The sequence below is a fragment of the Magnolia sinica genome, chromosome 12, assembly GCF_029962835.1.
Source record: "Magnolia sinica isolate HGM2019 chromosome 12, MsV1, whole genome shotgun sequence".
Classification (NCBI taxonomy): Eukaryota; Viridiplantae; Streptophyta; class Magnoliopsida; order Magnoliales; family Magnoliaceae; genus Magnolia; species Magnolia sinica.
In genome coordinates this window covers 30473682-30486331 of record NC_080584.1, presented here as the reverse complement: position 1 = coordinate 30486331, position 12650 = coordinate 30473682, and positions in this window count along the sequence as shown.

Sequence of the window (12650 nt, the reverse complement as noted above, 5' to 3'; positions counted from 1 at the left end):
GAGATGTGATGATGCTAGAATGTTATGTAAGAGAACTAGAGTATCATGAGTTTCTGATATTACAGGATCCAAAATTCCGGCAAGTCACAGACATATGTTCAATGGTAACCTATAGAGCAGGGGGATTGAGAAGGGAAGTAATGATACGATTAATAAAATATGAATGCTAATGATGATTACATGATCTTTGACTTGTACTTAAAATGGCTTAAATGTTTGGGTGCACCATGGTTGGGGATGATTGACCCAATTAGGACTGTAAGGCTAAGAGATTGGTAGAGGAAGCTAGAAGGGGGGGCCTAAAAAGATGGAAGCTTGAGAGCTCAAGCACTTCCTCTCTCTCTCTCTCTCTCTCTCTCTCTTGGTGCTGTTTTAGCTTTTGGTTGTTGGTTTGGAATGAGGAGAAGTGAGAGGTATTTATAGCCTTTTGGGATGGTATTTTGGTAATTTTAGGGACTTTAAAGGGTAAATGATGATGTGGCGGCTTAGGGTTAGTGGAGGGAAGGGGGATGCCACATGGCACTTCCTTATAGGTTTATAAGGTCTGGTAGAATGGTAAATAGGGTGAATTTTGGGGTCAAACAGATCAAAATAGTTGACTTTTGAGGGGAGCAACGACTGTAGCTCCGGGCACATCTGTCGAGGTGGGGCGATAATCGAATTACCGCCCCAGCTAGGCATCTTGGGATCGATCCGGTGGATCCGACCCAATCCAACCAGATCCGACCCGATTCACACCGAACCGACGGCCTGGATCGGTGCGGTTGAGTAGGATCAATCAAATCCGACCATTTATCAAATCGAGTTCGGATCAAACTTAATTTGGACCAAATCGATTCGGAATCCAATCCGATTAGATCCGATTCGATTCGGACCAATCCGATCCGGGCCATATATAAATAAATAAATACACTATTATTCTAAAGAGCTAGGTTTTTTAGAAATAAAAAGTATAGATGAAAATGGAAAAAGGGGGAGTTGATAAGAACTCACATGCTTTTTAATTTGGTATCTTTGAAAATCATGATTCTTTTACATATATAAATTCCCTTAAAAATCCACTCCATCCATCCATTTTTAAATCCCACAAAAGAACATGAATCTAAAAATTAGAAAGATCCAAAACTAATGTAGGCCACAGAACATGAAACAGTGGAACATAGACGTTCACCGTTAAAACCTTCCTAGAGCCGACCAGGATGTTTATATGCAATCTAAAACATTCATAAGATAATACAACTCAGATAAACCATAGGGACAAATATCATCCTAATACAAAACTTTTGTAACCCCCACAAAGTTTCTAACGGTGAATGTTCAATCCCATCTGCTTCATATAGTGTAACCTACATGAGTTTTGGATCTATCTGATTTTTACATTCCTATCCAAATGTTATCTCACAAAACTAATGTACGGAGTGGATTTGTCACTAGCATTTCTGCGGGCCCCACAAAGCTTCCAACTACGGGAAGTCTGGGGCACAGAATGCTAGTGATGATTGCATGATCTTTGGCTTGTATTTGAAATGGCTTAGATGTTTGGGTGCATCATGGTTGGGAATGATTGACCTAAGTAGGACTACGAGGCTAAGAGATAACTGGAGGGGGTAAAAAAGATGGAAGTTTGAGAACTCAAGCACACTCTCTCACTCTCACTCACTTTCTCTCTCTCACTCTTGGTTTTTTTGTAGTTGTTGTTGTAAAATGAGGAGAAGTGAAGGGTATTTATAGCCTTTTGTGATGGTCTTTAGGTAATTCTAGAGATTTTGAAGGGTAAATGATAATATGGCGGTTTGGGATTGGTGGAGGAAAGGGGGATGGTCACATGACACTTTCTGATAGGTTTAAAGGATTTGGTAAAATGGTAAATATATAGGAAGAATTCTGGGGTCAAATAGGTCAACACAGTTGACTTTTAAGAGGAGCAACAGCTGTAGCTCGGGGGCTACATCTGTCGACATCCGGCGGTAATCTGATTACCGCCTCCTCATGGTTGCTTCCGAAGTTTAGCCAATGGGCTTTTTTCGGGCCTAAAGAGTGGCGCAAAGCCCCTTTTTAGATATTTGGCTCAAAAATGGCTCGACTATGACCCAATAACGGCTCGACTATGACCCAATAATGGCTCAAACAATGGATTGATTTTGGGTAAAGGTTTGGGCATGCTTTGGCTTAGGATTTAGGGGAACGGAATGGCTCAGGTTCGGCTAGGGTTTGGATCAGGTTTAGGGAAATGGTTGTGGTTTTAGGTAGGGTGTGGGATTTAGGTTTAGTTCCTAAGGATCATTCATGCCTTATCAAATTGCTAGCCTGGGTGGCGTGTCTACATATGCCCCTTTTTGGCAGAGGTTGCATGCAACCGAATGCCAAAGCGAGTTGACAACCCATCCTTTTAGTCAGAAAAAATTATGGTTTGGACTTGTTGCCTGCCATGATATCATTGTCACGAGTGTTTAAGGAAAATGTTGTGATTGTCCCTGTACTTTTTGTGGCATTATGGGCCACGAATCACAACTCTTTTGCATCAAATCGGTAATAGCATCGGAGGGTAAATCTAAAAAGTAAGGCCTCAGCGCTTTGTGACTTTACGGAGATTCTCGTACTGTTTGAATGTGTGATATTCCTTTGCTATATGATCACCCTAGGAATACTTGTTCCATTTGATCTTCAAAGTTGTTAGCTGCCCTGTGCTTTCTGTGGCCTTATGGGGAACTCACTACGCCGATTATCATCATTTATATAAGGCCCGTATCTTAGACCGTACTGTTATGTAGGCTTCACACAATCCTTTTGGTCGAATTCCAACAACCCGTGACCTGTAATCGGTATTTGCGCGTGACCCTAAGTCGTACCCTGTCAACCCGAATCGACTCGGCTCGAAACTTGTACCCCAGTGACCAAGCCGTCGCCGCGGTTCCAACACCACGTCTCCCGCGCCGATGCGATACCCAGGCCAGGAGTTGTGAGCCGGCGCATATTCTTAAGAAATGCCGCGCGTTACAAATTTCAACAGAATCTCTACAACCCATCACATCAATCAATCAAGTACACATCATATCACAAGTACAAGTCAAGTACAAGCAACCCATACCCTACCCATATCTCTCTCATTCCCAAAGTCAACTCTCTCTCTCTCTCCACCCATCCCTTCGTTACACCTATCACCCATCACTCCATCACATTTTCATCCCATCACTTCTCTCTCTCTCTCATTTTCTCTCTTCACTCCCAAGCAACCAAGAGACCAATCATCCAAGCCTCCCAAGGAGAAGCTAGGTGTGGCCCATTTCCCTACCTCAAAAACTCTCATCTCCACCATCCAAACTTCATCATCCACCATCAAAGGTTGAGCATAGGAGCTAAAGAAGCCAAGGGACCTAGAAGAAGGCCAATTGGTGGGTGATCGTAATGTAGGATCTTAATTTTTTTTAAGGCCCACTTGTGATGGGACCCATCTTGATGTTTGTGTTGTAACAAAGAGGGGTCCATAGTGGCGGGGTCCCTCCAAAATGTCGATCTCTCTATCTCTCTTTCTCTCTCTTTTTTGATGGATTGTGGCCCACATGATCTAGATCGTCCATCTGTTGGGCCCCTTCCCACTGCCATGGATGAAGTAAAAACACAAATATCAGTTTGATCCAAGCGGTGGGCCACGCTGACGTGGACCCACCATGATTTATTTATTATATCCCAACCGTCCATCCTGGACGGTCGACCAGCGGGCCGCACTTGCAGCAGCACTGCTAGCTGACGTCAGCAAGTTCTATGGGTCCCAGCATGAGGTATGTTTTATACCCAAATTGTTCATCCATGTGGGACCTACACGTGATACATATCCACACTGTCCACTGGTCTAGACGATGGGTACCACCATGATTTATGTGTTTTTCATCCAGGCCGTCCAGGGCCTGAACATTGAAGATCTTTAAAAAGAATAATAATAAATAATATAATAATACTTATATATTATATATATAATTCTATGGTGGGACCCACCTGCTGGGATTGGATTGGCCAGTGTACCTCACACTAGCTATATAACTGATGTAGTGACGTCAGCAAGTTCTGGGCCCACCATGATGTAGTGTTGAATTCACACCAATCAAATCTGGATGGTATTATGTAGGGCCGACCGTGATGCACGGATCTCATCCACGCCTTCTAGCTGATGGGTGTTGGTCCACCGTGATGTAAATGTTTTATCCACTCTGTATAGTCCATAGATGTGGACCACACCATGATGTATGTATTTTGTATCCACATCATGCATGCCCACCATGATGTAGTGTTACATCCACACCGTCCATCGTTAGGACGATGGGTGTTCACCGTGATGTATCTAATTATGATGTATTAGTTTCATCCACACCATCCAGATCATCTAGACAGTGCTGGACCTGTTTGGGACGGTGCAGCCTTAGCTGTTGTTTGACTTCAACAACTCCATGGACCCTTTGACGTACGTATTATATCTAGACCATCCATCAAACGGACATCTAGTGGGGACGTTGATCTATGTGTTTCATCAATGTTGTCCATCCATTTTAACTGAGACGTGATCGTGGCCCACCTAGCATGAATTGATGGACGTCAAGGACCACAACTATGAAGTTGTGGTATTAACGTTAGTAGGTGGTGTGGGACCACCTCAATGTATGTGTTTCATCCCCGCTGAGGGACCCACATTGATGTACGTGTTCTAATCGTAAGGCCCACTTGATGTAATTGTGGCCCATTCGTTGAGGCCTAATGTGATATATTTATGGCCCATCCATGAGGCCCAATGGGATGTATTTATGGCCCATCCGTGAGGCCCAATGTGATGTACTTGCGGCCCATCTGTTGAGGCCCAATGTGATGTATTTGTGGCCCATCCGTTAAGGCCCAATGTGATGTATTTATGGCCCATCTGTGAGTCCTAATGTGATATACTTGCGGCCCATCCGTTGAGGCCCAATGTGATGTATTTGTGGCCTATGAGCGAGGCCCATTATGATGTATATTAGGCCCTTGTGTGAAGCCGTGGGCTCACTATACATGTCACTGTATGTGGGCCACTCCTTGGGAGCAATGTTGGTTAAATGTCCACATTGTGACCTTCCCTTAGGCCTTATTAGGCCCATTCTCATCATTCTCTTAGTGGGTTAACCCAAATTATTGGGCCCCATTGATGTTGCATGGTCCATCCTCGCCATAGACGGATGGCTCCGTACTACTGAAATTGATATATCCACGGTCGAGGGCTGATCTTTATATTATGGTTTAGGTCGATTGTTCATCTACGGACCCCGCAATGCATATAGTCCCTTAGGCCCTTTGTTAGGCCGATTATTGATACCGACTATGAGTACGTGATAGTATAGCATTATGACACATGCCCATACGCATCATCCACATGCTTGATATGAGACGTGTTTGACCATCGCATATGCCTTTTGGCAAGTTATTTATGGGACTCCCCGATAGGCGGTGTTGTCCCTTATGAGCGCACGGTACGCGCAAGATTGATGTATGACTGGATTATATGACTCATGCATCTTACATTGTGTGATGTGGTTACTATACGTCCTAGCGATATCAGGGCCGTAGCCTCTACAGGCACATCGTGGAGAGCCGGATTGGATATCAAAAATGCTGTTACTAGCATTGGGGCGCCATAGATGTCCCTGGGTGAAATTTCCTAAACCTGATGGTACCAGAGGATGACTCTCTCTCTCTCTCTCTCTCTCTCTCTCTCTCGTCAGTAGCTAATCCATGTTCCCCTCTCCTCCCTTTCTCGCCCTAATCCTCTCCCTCTCTCTCTCTCTCAACCTGTCAGTAGCTAATCCGTGTCCCCCTCTCCTCTCTCTCATCCTCTCTCTCTCTCTCTCTGTGTCTCCCTAACCTTTCTTGTGTTTCTTTGATCCACGAACGTCCTACCCATGCATGCCCTCAATGATTATCTAGAGTGGAACTATACTGATATTTGATGCTCTAGTGATGAGCTGTATTGATATGTGGATTTGGATGAGAACTAGTATACTTGAGTTGCATCTCGCATCGCATGGCCTTGATATGGCCGATAGCATTCATGCCTTGCATCGCATAGCCTTGTACGGTTGAGAGTATTCATGGATTCGCCAACATATTTTGTATTACTCTAATATTGTATTCCGAGCATGCTTATATTGCGCATACACTCTCACCACCCTCTAAGCTTTCTATAAGCTTATGCACAATTAATGCATGCAGGTGATGCGAGGACGCAGCCGTAGCTTAGTAGGAGTAAGAGCATGTAGTCGAGCTTCGGGAGTTTTCATTATTATTATCATTATATTTCGCTTTATGAGCATTGTACCTTAAATTTTTTATCATAGTGGATTTTTTTATGGTGTCTTGGTTATTGTTCGTAAGTTATGCTTATGGTTATACTTGTTACGGAATAAATTCATGTTGAAAAATTCTCCTTGTATGATCCCAGGATCAGAACCTGGTATATAGGTGTCGGGATCCGAGAATGGGGTACTATGGAGGCTGTCGACGCCGGATTCAGCAATCGAGAATTTTTTGAGCCCGGTTTTCAAGTTTGGGGCATAACAATGACTCGAAGCCTTGTTTGATGAGATCAAAGCCAGTTCGATGACATCAAATTTTCTGTAGATTTTTAGCAAACCTCGCTGTACACATTGGACATAATTTTCAATTACTTGAAGGCCCCCTCGATGATATTGAAAACCTGCTCAATGACATTGAAGACCCGAACCTTATTTGTTTATTGCACTGGATGCCACTAAGAGGTATAAAAGACCTCCTAATGCCTTGGATACTGAGTGATATTTTTTGAAATTTTTTGTTTTAAAAACTATCCCGTATGAGGAGCTACACTTCCTGGGGGATTTTATTACAATTTTTGAAGGTTTTTTCGAGGCCTTTTGAAAAGATCCATCCGATCTCGTGGGAGGGCATCATCGTTTAGTTTTGAGTTTGGCCTTCTTTTTTTAAAAAATAAGTCCAGACAGTTTTGTTGCCTCCACTGGGAGTTCCGTGGGACTTCTAACTGGTCTTATTTTTTATTGGAAGATCGATTTATTGAAAGACATGGTCTTTGTGATTTTTTTTAAAGGATCTAATATGTCATTTCACATTCTATCCCTTGCGATCGAGATTAAATTCACTGGGGATGCATATTTTTTCTTTTCTAAAATGGTCTAACCCATTATTTCATGATCCAATGGTTATTATAAAGATCAGATCTTTAATGAAGATATTTTCACATATTTTCTTGTGCCTTGCTTCAGTCCTCTTTTGAGCCATTTGATGATTGTATGGCATTTTTCATCACATATATTCTCTTTAATATCCTTTTGATCTCCATGAGCCTTGAGGAGAGGTGGCGAACAAATTTGGGCCCATTCGATGTTGGGGCAATAATCAAATTACCGCCCGCCACATCACCATGTTCCCGTTGACATTCTGACAACCTTTTAAATCTCGAAAGTGTGGGCACATCTATCGAGGTAGGGCGGTAATCGGATTACCGTCAGTGGTAATTGGATTACCGCCCATGCTCCTCTTTTCTTCCAGCAACGGAGTTTTCTTCCCTATTCTCCGAAACTCCTCTCTGCCTCCTTTGTTCTCTGTTATGTCATCCGAATATCCCTTTTCCCTCACTTTTCCTTCCTTTTGTCGCTTCTCCTCTGTCTTCTTCTTTGTCCCTTTTAATTGCTGGTGGTGAAAGAAGTTTTGGTGGGTCCTAAGATATGAAGCTTTTGGGCTCCACCATGGGTGACAAGGATGTACTTCCTAGCTTTTCTCAAGGAGAGTATGTTAAAAGGGAGAGTACATATATTGGTGAGGCCATTGATGGTGGTGTGGTGGAGTTTAGTGGTGAGATAAATGCCATAAATGAGGGGGATTTATCTTCCATCAATGGAGAGGGGATGGGCATTAGAGAGGCATTGGGGAATGGTTTGGGAGATGAATGGGTTTTTTATGATTTGGATGGGTCCACACTTGGTGGGCCATTCGGTGGTGGAATTTGGGATCTTGGGGGGCTGGTTTTTTAGGAGTTTTGGTACGGGTGTACCATTTAATGGTGTGGATGGGGACAGTGATGATGGTGGACAGTCCGGATTTTTGTGTTGGATCGGCTATGATTGATGGTACGGATCTAGATGATGGGAGCATGTTGGCCATGATGGGTGGTGTGTATCATGGTGATGGGAGTGGAATAGCCATGATGGGTGGTGTGGATTATGGTGATGGGAGTGGATTGGCCATGATGGGTGATGGTGATGGTGGAGGGACGGTTATGATGGATGGTGCGCCCACTTGTCCTTCTTGAAGATCAAATCCATCATACCATTTAAAAGGTTAGACCCTTTTTACTTTGTGGTTCGTGAGTTTGGAAGAACTCTAGCACCTGCGATACAAAAATGATAGAATTATCTACGAAACCAGGGAGTTAGGATATACGTAGAGATTTTTACCTTTTGGGTGATGATGATCGAAAGATAGTCGCCCATAGGAAACGATCCAGAGGGGTTTGGAAAATTTAGAGAGAGCCATACATACCTTTGATTTTTATATATAAATGGCCGAAAAGAGGAAAATTATTTTTTTTGTTTATCTTTTTTCTATTTAAAGGTATGAGATTATATACAAAGAACAAAGATGAAATGAAAATTTTTGCACCATGTTTATTTGTGTGTGCTTGTGTTTGATCTTGTGCCTGGATGGTGGAATAAGAACATTTTGGCTTAGCCCATGTTGAATACGGTATTCTGAGTTGTTTACTAGGGATCTTAGTTCCCTGATAATAGCGCATACTAGGATCATGCCCCTTAGATTTGGGTAGAGTTTGACAGAATTACGATCCATGACTTACTTGCTTCTTCATTTTACTCGTTGGCTTGGCTTCCTTTGTATCTACCTCTTTTTTTTAAAGCCATTATTGCCTATAGCGCCCTTTGTGGTTTTCACCATGATTGGCTTTCTCATCATTTTTGTCCATGGCGCCCTTTTGGGCTTTCACCACATCCCGGGATTTTGATCTTATATGCCCCTTGACAGTTGTGCTCTTTTTACCCTTGGTGCCCTTTCAGGTTTTCATCAAATCCGCTACATGCCAGCTGTTTTTACTCAAGGCGACATTTCGGATTTTCACCTCGCCTGTTTCACTTAGGCATGTTATATTTCTTTTGATTTTTCTTTTTCTTCCTCAAGTAACAGAGGTAGGAGGCTAGATTCCATTCATTATCGGCCAATTGGCTACCCTCCTAACTTCGTTTTCAATCATAATTATAAAGTCGTTGACTAGGTCGGACCATCCCGTGGGGATGATGGGATGGTTTGTGGGGCCTGTGTCTTTTTTTTTTTCTTTTCTTAGGTTCAATTCTTTTTTCTTCTTTTCTTTTCTCTGCTTTTTTTGTTTGGATTGCACTCCATTTTTTTCGTTATTTCTTCTTCTTCTTCTTCTTTTTGAATCTTTTTCTAAACACTTGTTGGGAGGAGGAATGACAGGTGTATCTGAGGATGGTCTGTCCTTGTTGTTTAACTTCAACTTTATAATTATAATTGTTGACGTAATCAAGTATAGTTACCTGTGATAGATTTTCACGTTGTTGGCGTTGATGGGCTCTGGAAAAACTCCACCCCTCATGTTGGTGAGCCGAAGGGCACCTCCTAGAAGAACCTCGCGGATGATTAGTGGACCATCCCAAGAAGGCTTAAACTTGGCCCCGAGATCTAGTAAGTGCAATGGAAGGATGCGCTTCATAACCATATTGCCTACCCTGAAGCTCCTCTTTCAGACCCTTTTATTGTAGGCCCATGCGATCCTCCTTTGATAACATTATGAATGGCTTAACGCACGCATGCGCTTTTCATCTGTCAGATGCAATTGATCGTATCTTGCTTGATGTGTCACGCCCCAAACTCGATTTTCCTTTCTAACAATACTCGCAGAGATGGTATTTCAACTTCAACTGGTAGAACCACTTCCATTTTGTATGTGAGTTCGAAAGGAGTTACACCTGTAGCAGACCATACAAAAGTCTGAGAAGCTCAAAGTGCATATGGGGTTATTTCAGACCGTTGCGATATGTTTTGATCATCTTCTCAAGTATCCGGATAATTGTTTTGTTTATGACTTTGACCCCACCATTCATCTAAAGGTGGTAGGGGCTTGACCAATGGCACTGAATTTTAAATTTCTCAAGGAAGTTGTCCATCCTTTTATTGACGAAAGGCAACCTGTTGTTTGTAATGATGGCGTGAGGAATTTCATACCGGCTGACGATATTATTCTTCATAAAATTTACCACATGAGATGTTGCGATGGTGGTGTAGGATGCTTCTTCTACCCACTTTGTGAAGTAATCGACTACCACTAGTATATACTCGTGACCATTTGAAGCTCTTGGATTAACTTTCCCGATGATGTTGAGACCCCACATAGAGAAGCGCCAGGGTGTTGTCAGGTTGTAAAGTTCGGAAGTAGGTGCATGAATCTGACTTGCGTGTTCCTGACATTTGAAGCATTTCCTGACATGTTGGCAGCAGTCTGTCTCCATTGTTACCAATAATAACTAAGATGTAGAATCTTTTTCACCATCATATGACCGTTCATGTGTGGGCCACATACTCCATCATGGATTTCTGACATGATCTTACCCACTTCAGTTTCGTCGACACAATGAAGCATAATTTGGTTAAAGGATCACTTGTAGAGGATACCCCCACTAATGGTGTATTGGGCTGCCAACCGCTAGATGGTGCGACGATCAGTTGGTGTAGCTTCTCCTGGATATTCTTGGTGCTCCAAGTACCTTTTGATATCCTTATACCATGAGCAGCCACTAGGGGAAGCTTCCAATTCCTCGATTTACAAACAGAAGGTAGGCTCTTCTTAAAGCTCCGCAGTAAGTTCCCACTCAGAAATTCCCATGGGAATCGCTAGCATTGATGCAAGGGTGGAGAGTGCATCTGCAAACTAATTCTTAGCTCAGGGCATGTATGAGAACGTGACCTCATCGAACTCCTTGCTCAAATTCTCAAGATAGATGTGATAGAGGATCAACTTTTCATCTTTGGTCCTTCGTTCGTCGTTTGTCTGGTTGATGATGAGTTGCAAATCTTCGAAGTCACATAACTTCTTTACATTTAGGATTATGGCTTCTCTTAGACTGGTGATGCATGCTTTGTACTGCCACATTGTTCGTGCAATTGAATGTTAAGCACCTGAAAATAGGAATTAGAACATCATCGGGGGAGTAGAGAATTGCCCCTGCTCCACTCCCTTTTGAATTAGCGGCTCTGTCGAAGAAGAGGGTTTATTCTCCTATCTTCCTTTCTTCTTCTCCCTCAATAAGGATAATGTCCTCGTCAGGGAAGAAGATCTTCAAAGGTTGATAATCGGGCAAGGAGTGTGCCATCAGGTGGTCGACTAGTGCTTGCCCCTTGATTGCTTTTTGAGTGACATAGGTGATGTCGAATTTAGAGAGTAGAAATTTCCACTTTGCAATTCTACCTGTTAGCGTTGGCTTTTTGAACAAGTACTTTAATGGGTCCATGTGAGCGAGCAAAAGGATCAGTAGGCGACCCTGTATTGACGAAGCCATTGAGTTGCCTAGACAAAGCGATGCATGTCTTCTCTAAGGTTGAATAGCTGGACTTGTAGTCAGTGAATCTCCGGCTGAAGTAATAAATTGCTTATTCTTTCCTTCCTAAGAAGTCATGTTGGTCAAGAACACATCTAATTGCTTCTGCTGTGACAGAGATATAGAGCAACAACAGCCTACCTGGTCTAGGCGATTTCAGCATTAGGGGATTTAGCAGGTACCTCTTAATCTTGTCGAAGGCGACTTGACAGTTGTCATTCCATTCATTTGGTGAATTTTTCCATAGGAGCTTAAATATGGGCCATGGATAAGGGTGAGCTGAGCAATGAATCAGTTGATGTACTGTATTCGCCCAGGGAAACCCCGAATTTCCTTCTCACTCCTTGGAGGTGGCATCTTGATGATAGCTCTCATCTTGGTTTCATCGACCCTAATACCTTCTTCACTAACGATGAAGCCTAATAATTTGCCCCCAGTTGCGTCGAAGATACATTTTTGTCAGTTAAGACAAAGCTTGAACCTTTCCAATTGATTAAAGAGTTTCTTAAGATCTTTAAAGTGTCCTTCGATCAAGAGAGAATTGACGATCATGTCGTCCACATAAACATCCATTTCCCTGTTCATCATGTCATGGAATAAGATAGTTATAGCTTGCCAATATGTGGCTCTAACATTTTTCAGCCTAAACAACATAACTCGGTAGCAAAATGTTCGCCATGGTGTGATGAAAGATGTCTTATCACGGTTTTCTATGGTCATTTTAATTTGGCTGTAGCCAGAGAAGTGGTCCATGAATGAGAAGATTTTGTGTCTTGTCGTGTTCTCGACTAGAGTGTCGATGTGTGGCTGGGGAAAGTCATCTTTAGGACTAGTTCTATTCAAGTCTCGAAAGTTGATACACATTCGGACCTTGTCGTCCTTCATTGGAATCAGTATAATGTTAGCAAGCCATTCTGAGTAGTTGGATACTACCAAGAATCCCGTGTTGTACTGCATGACGACTTCTTCTCGAATTTTCAAGGCCCACTCAGGCTTCATTCTTTAGAGTTTTTT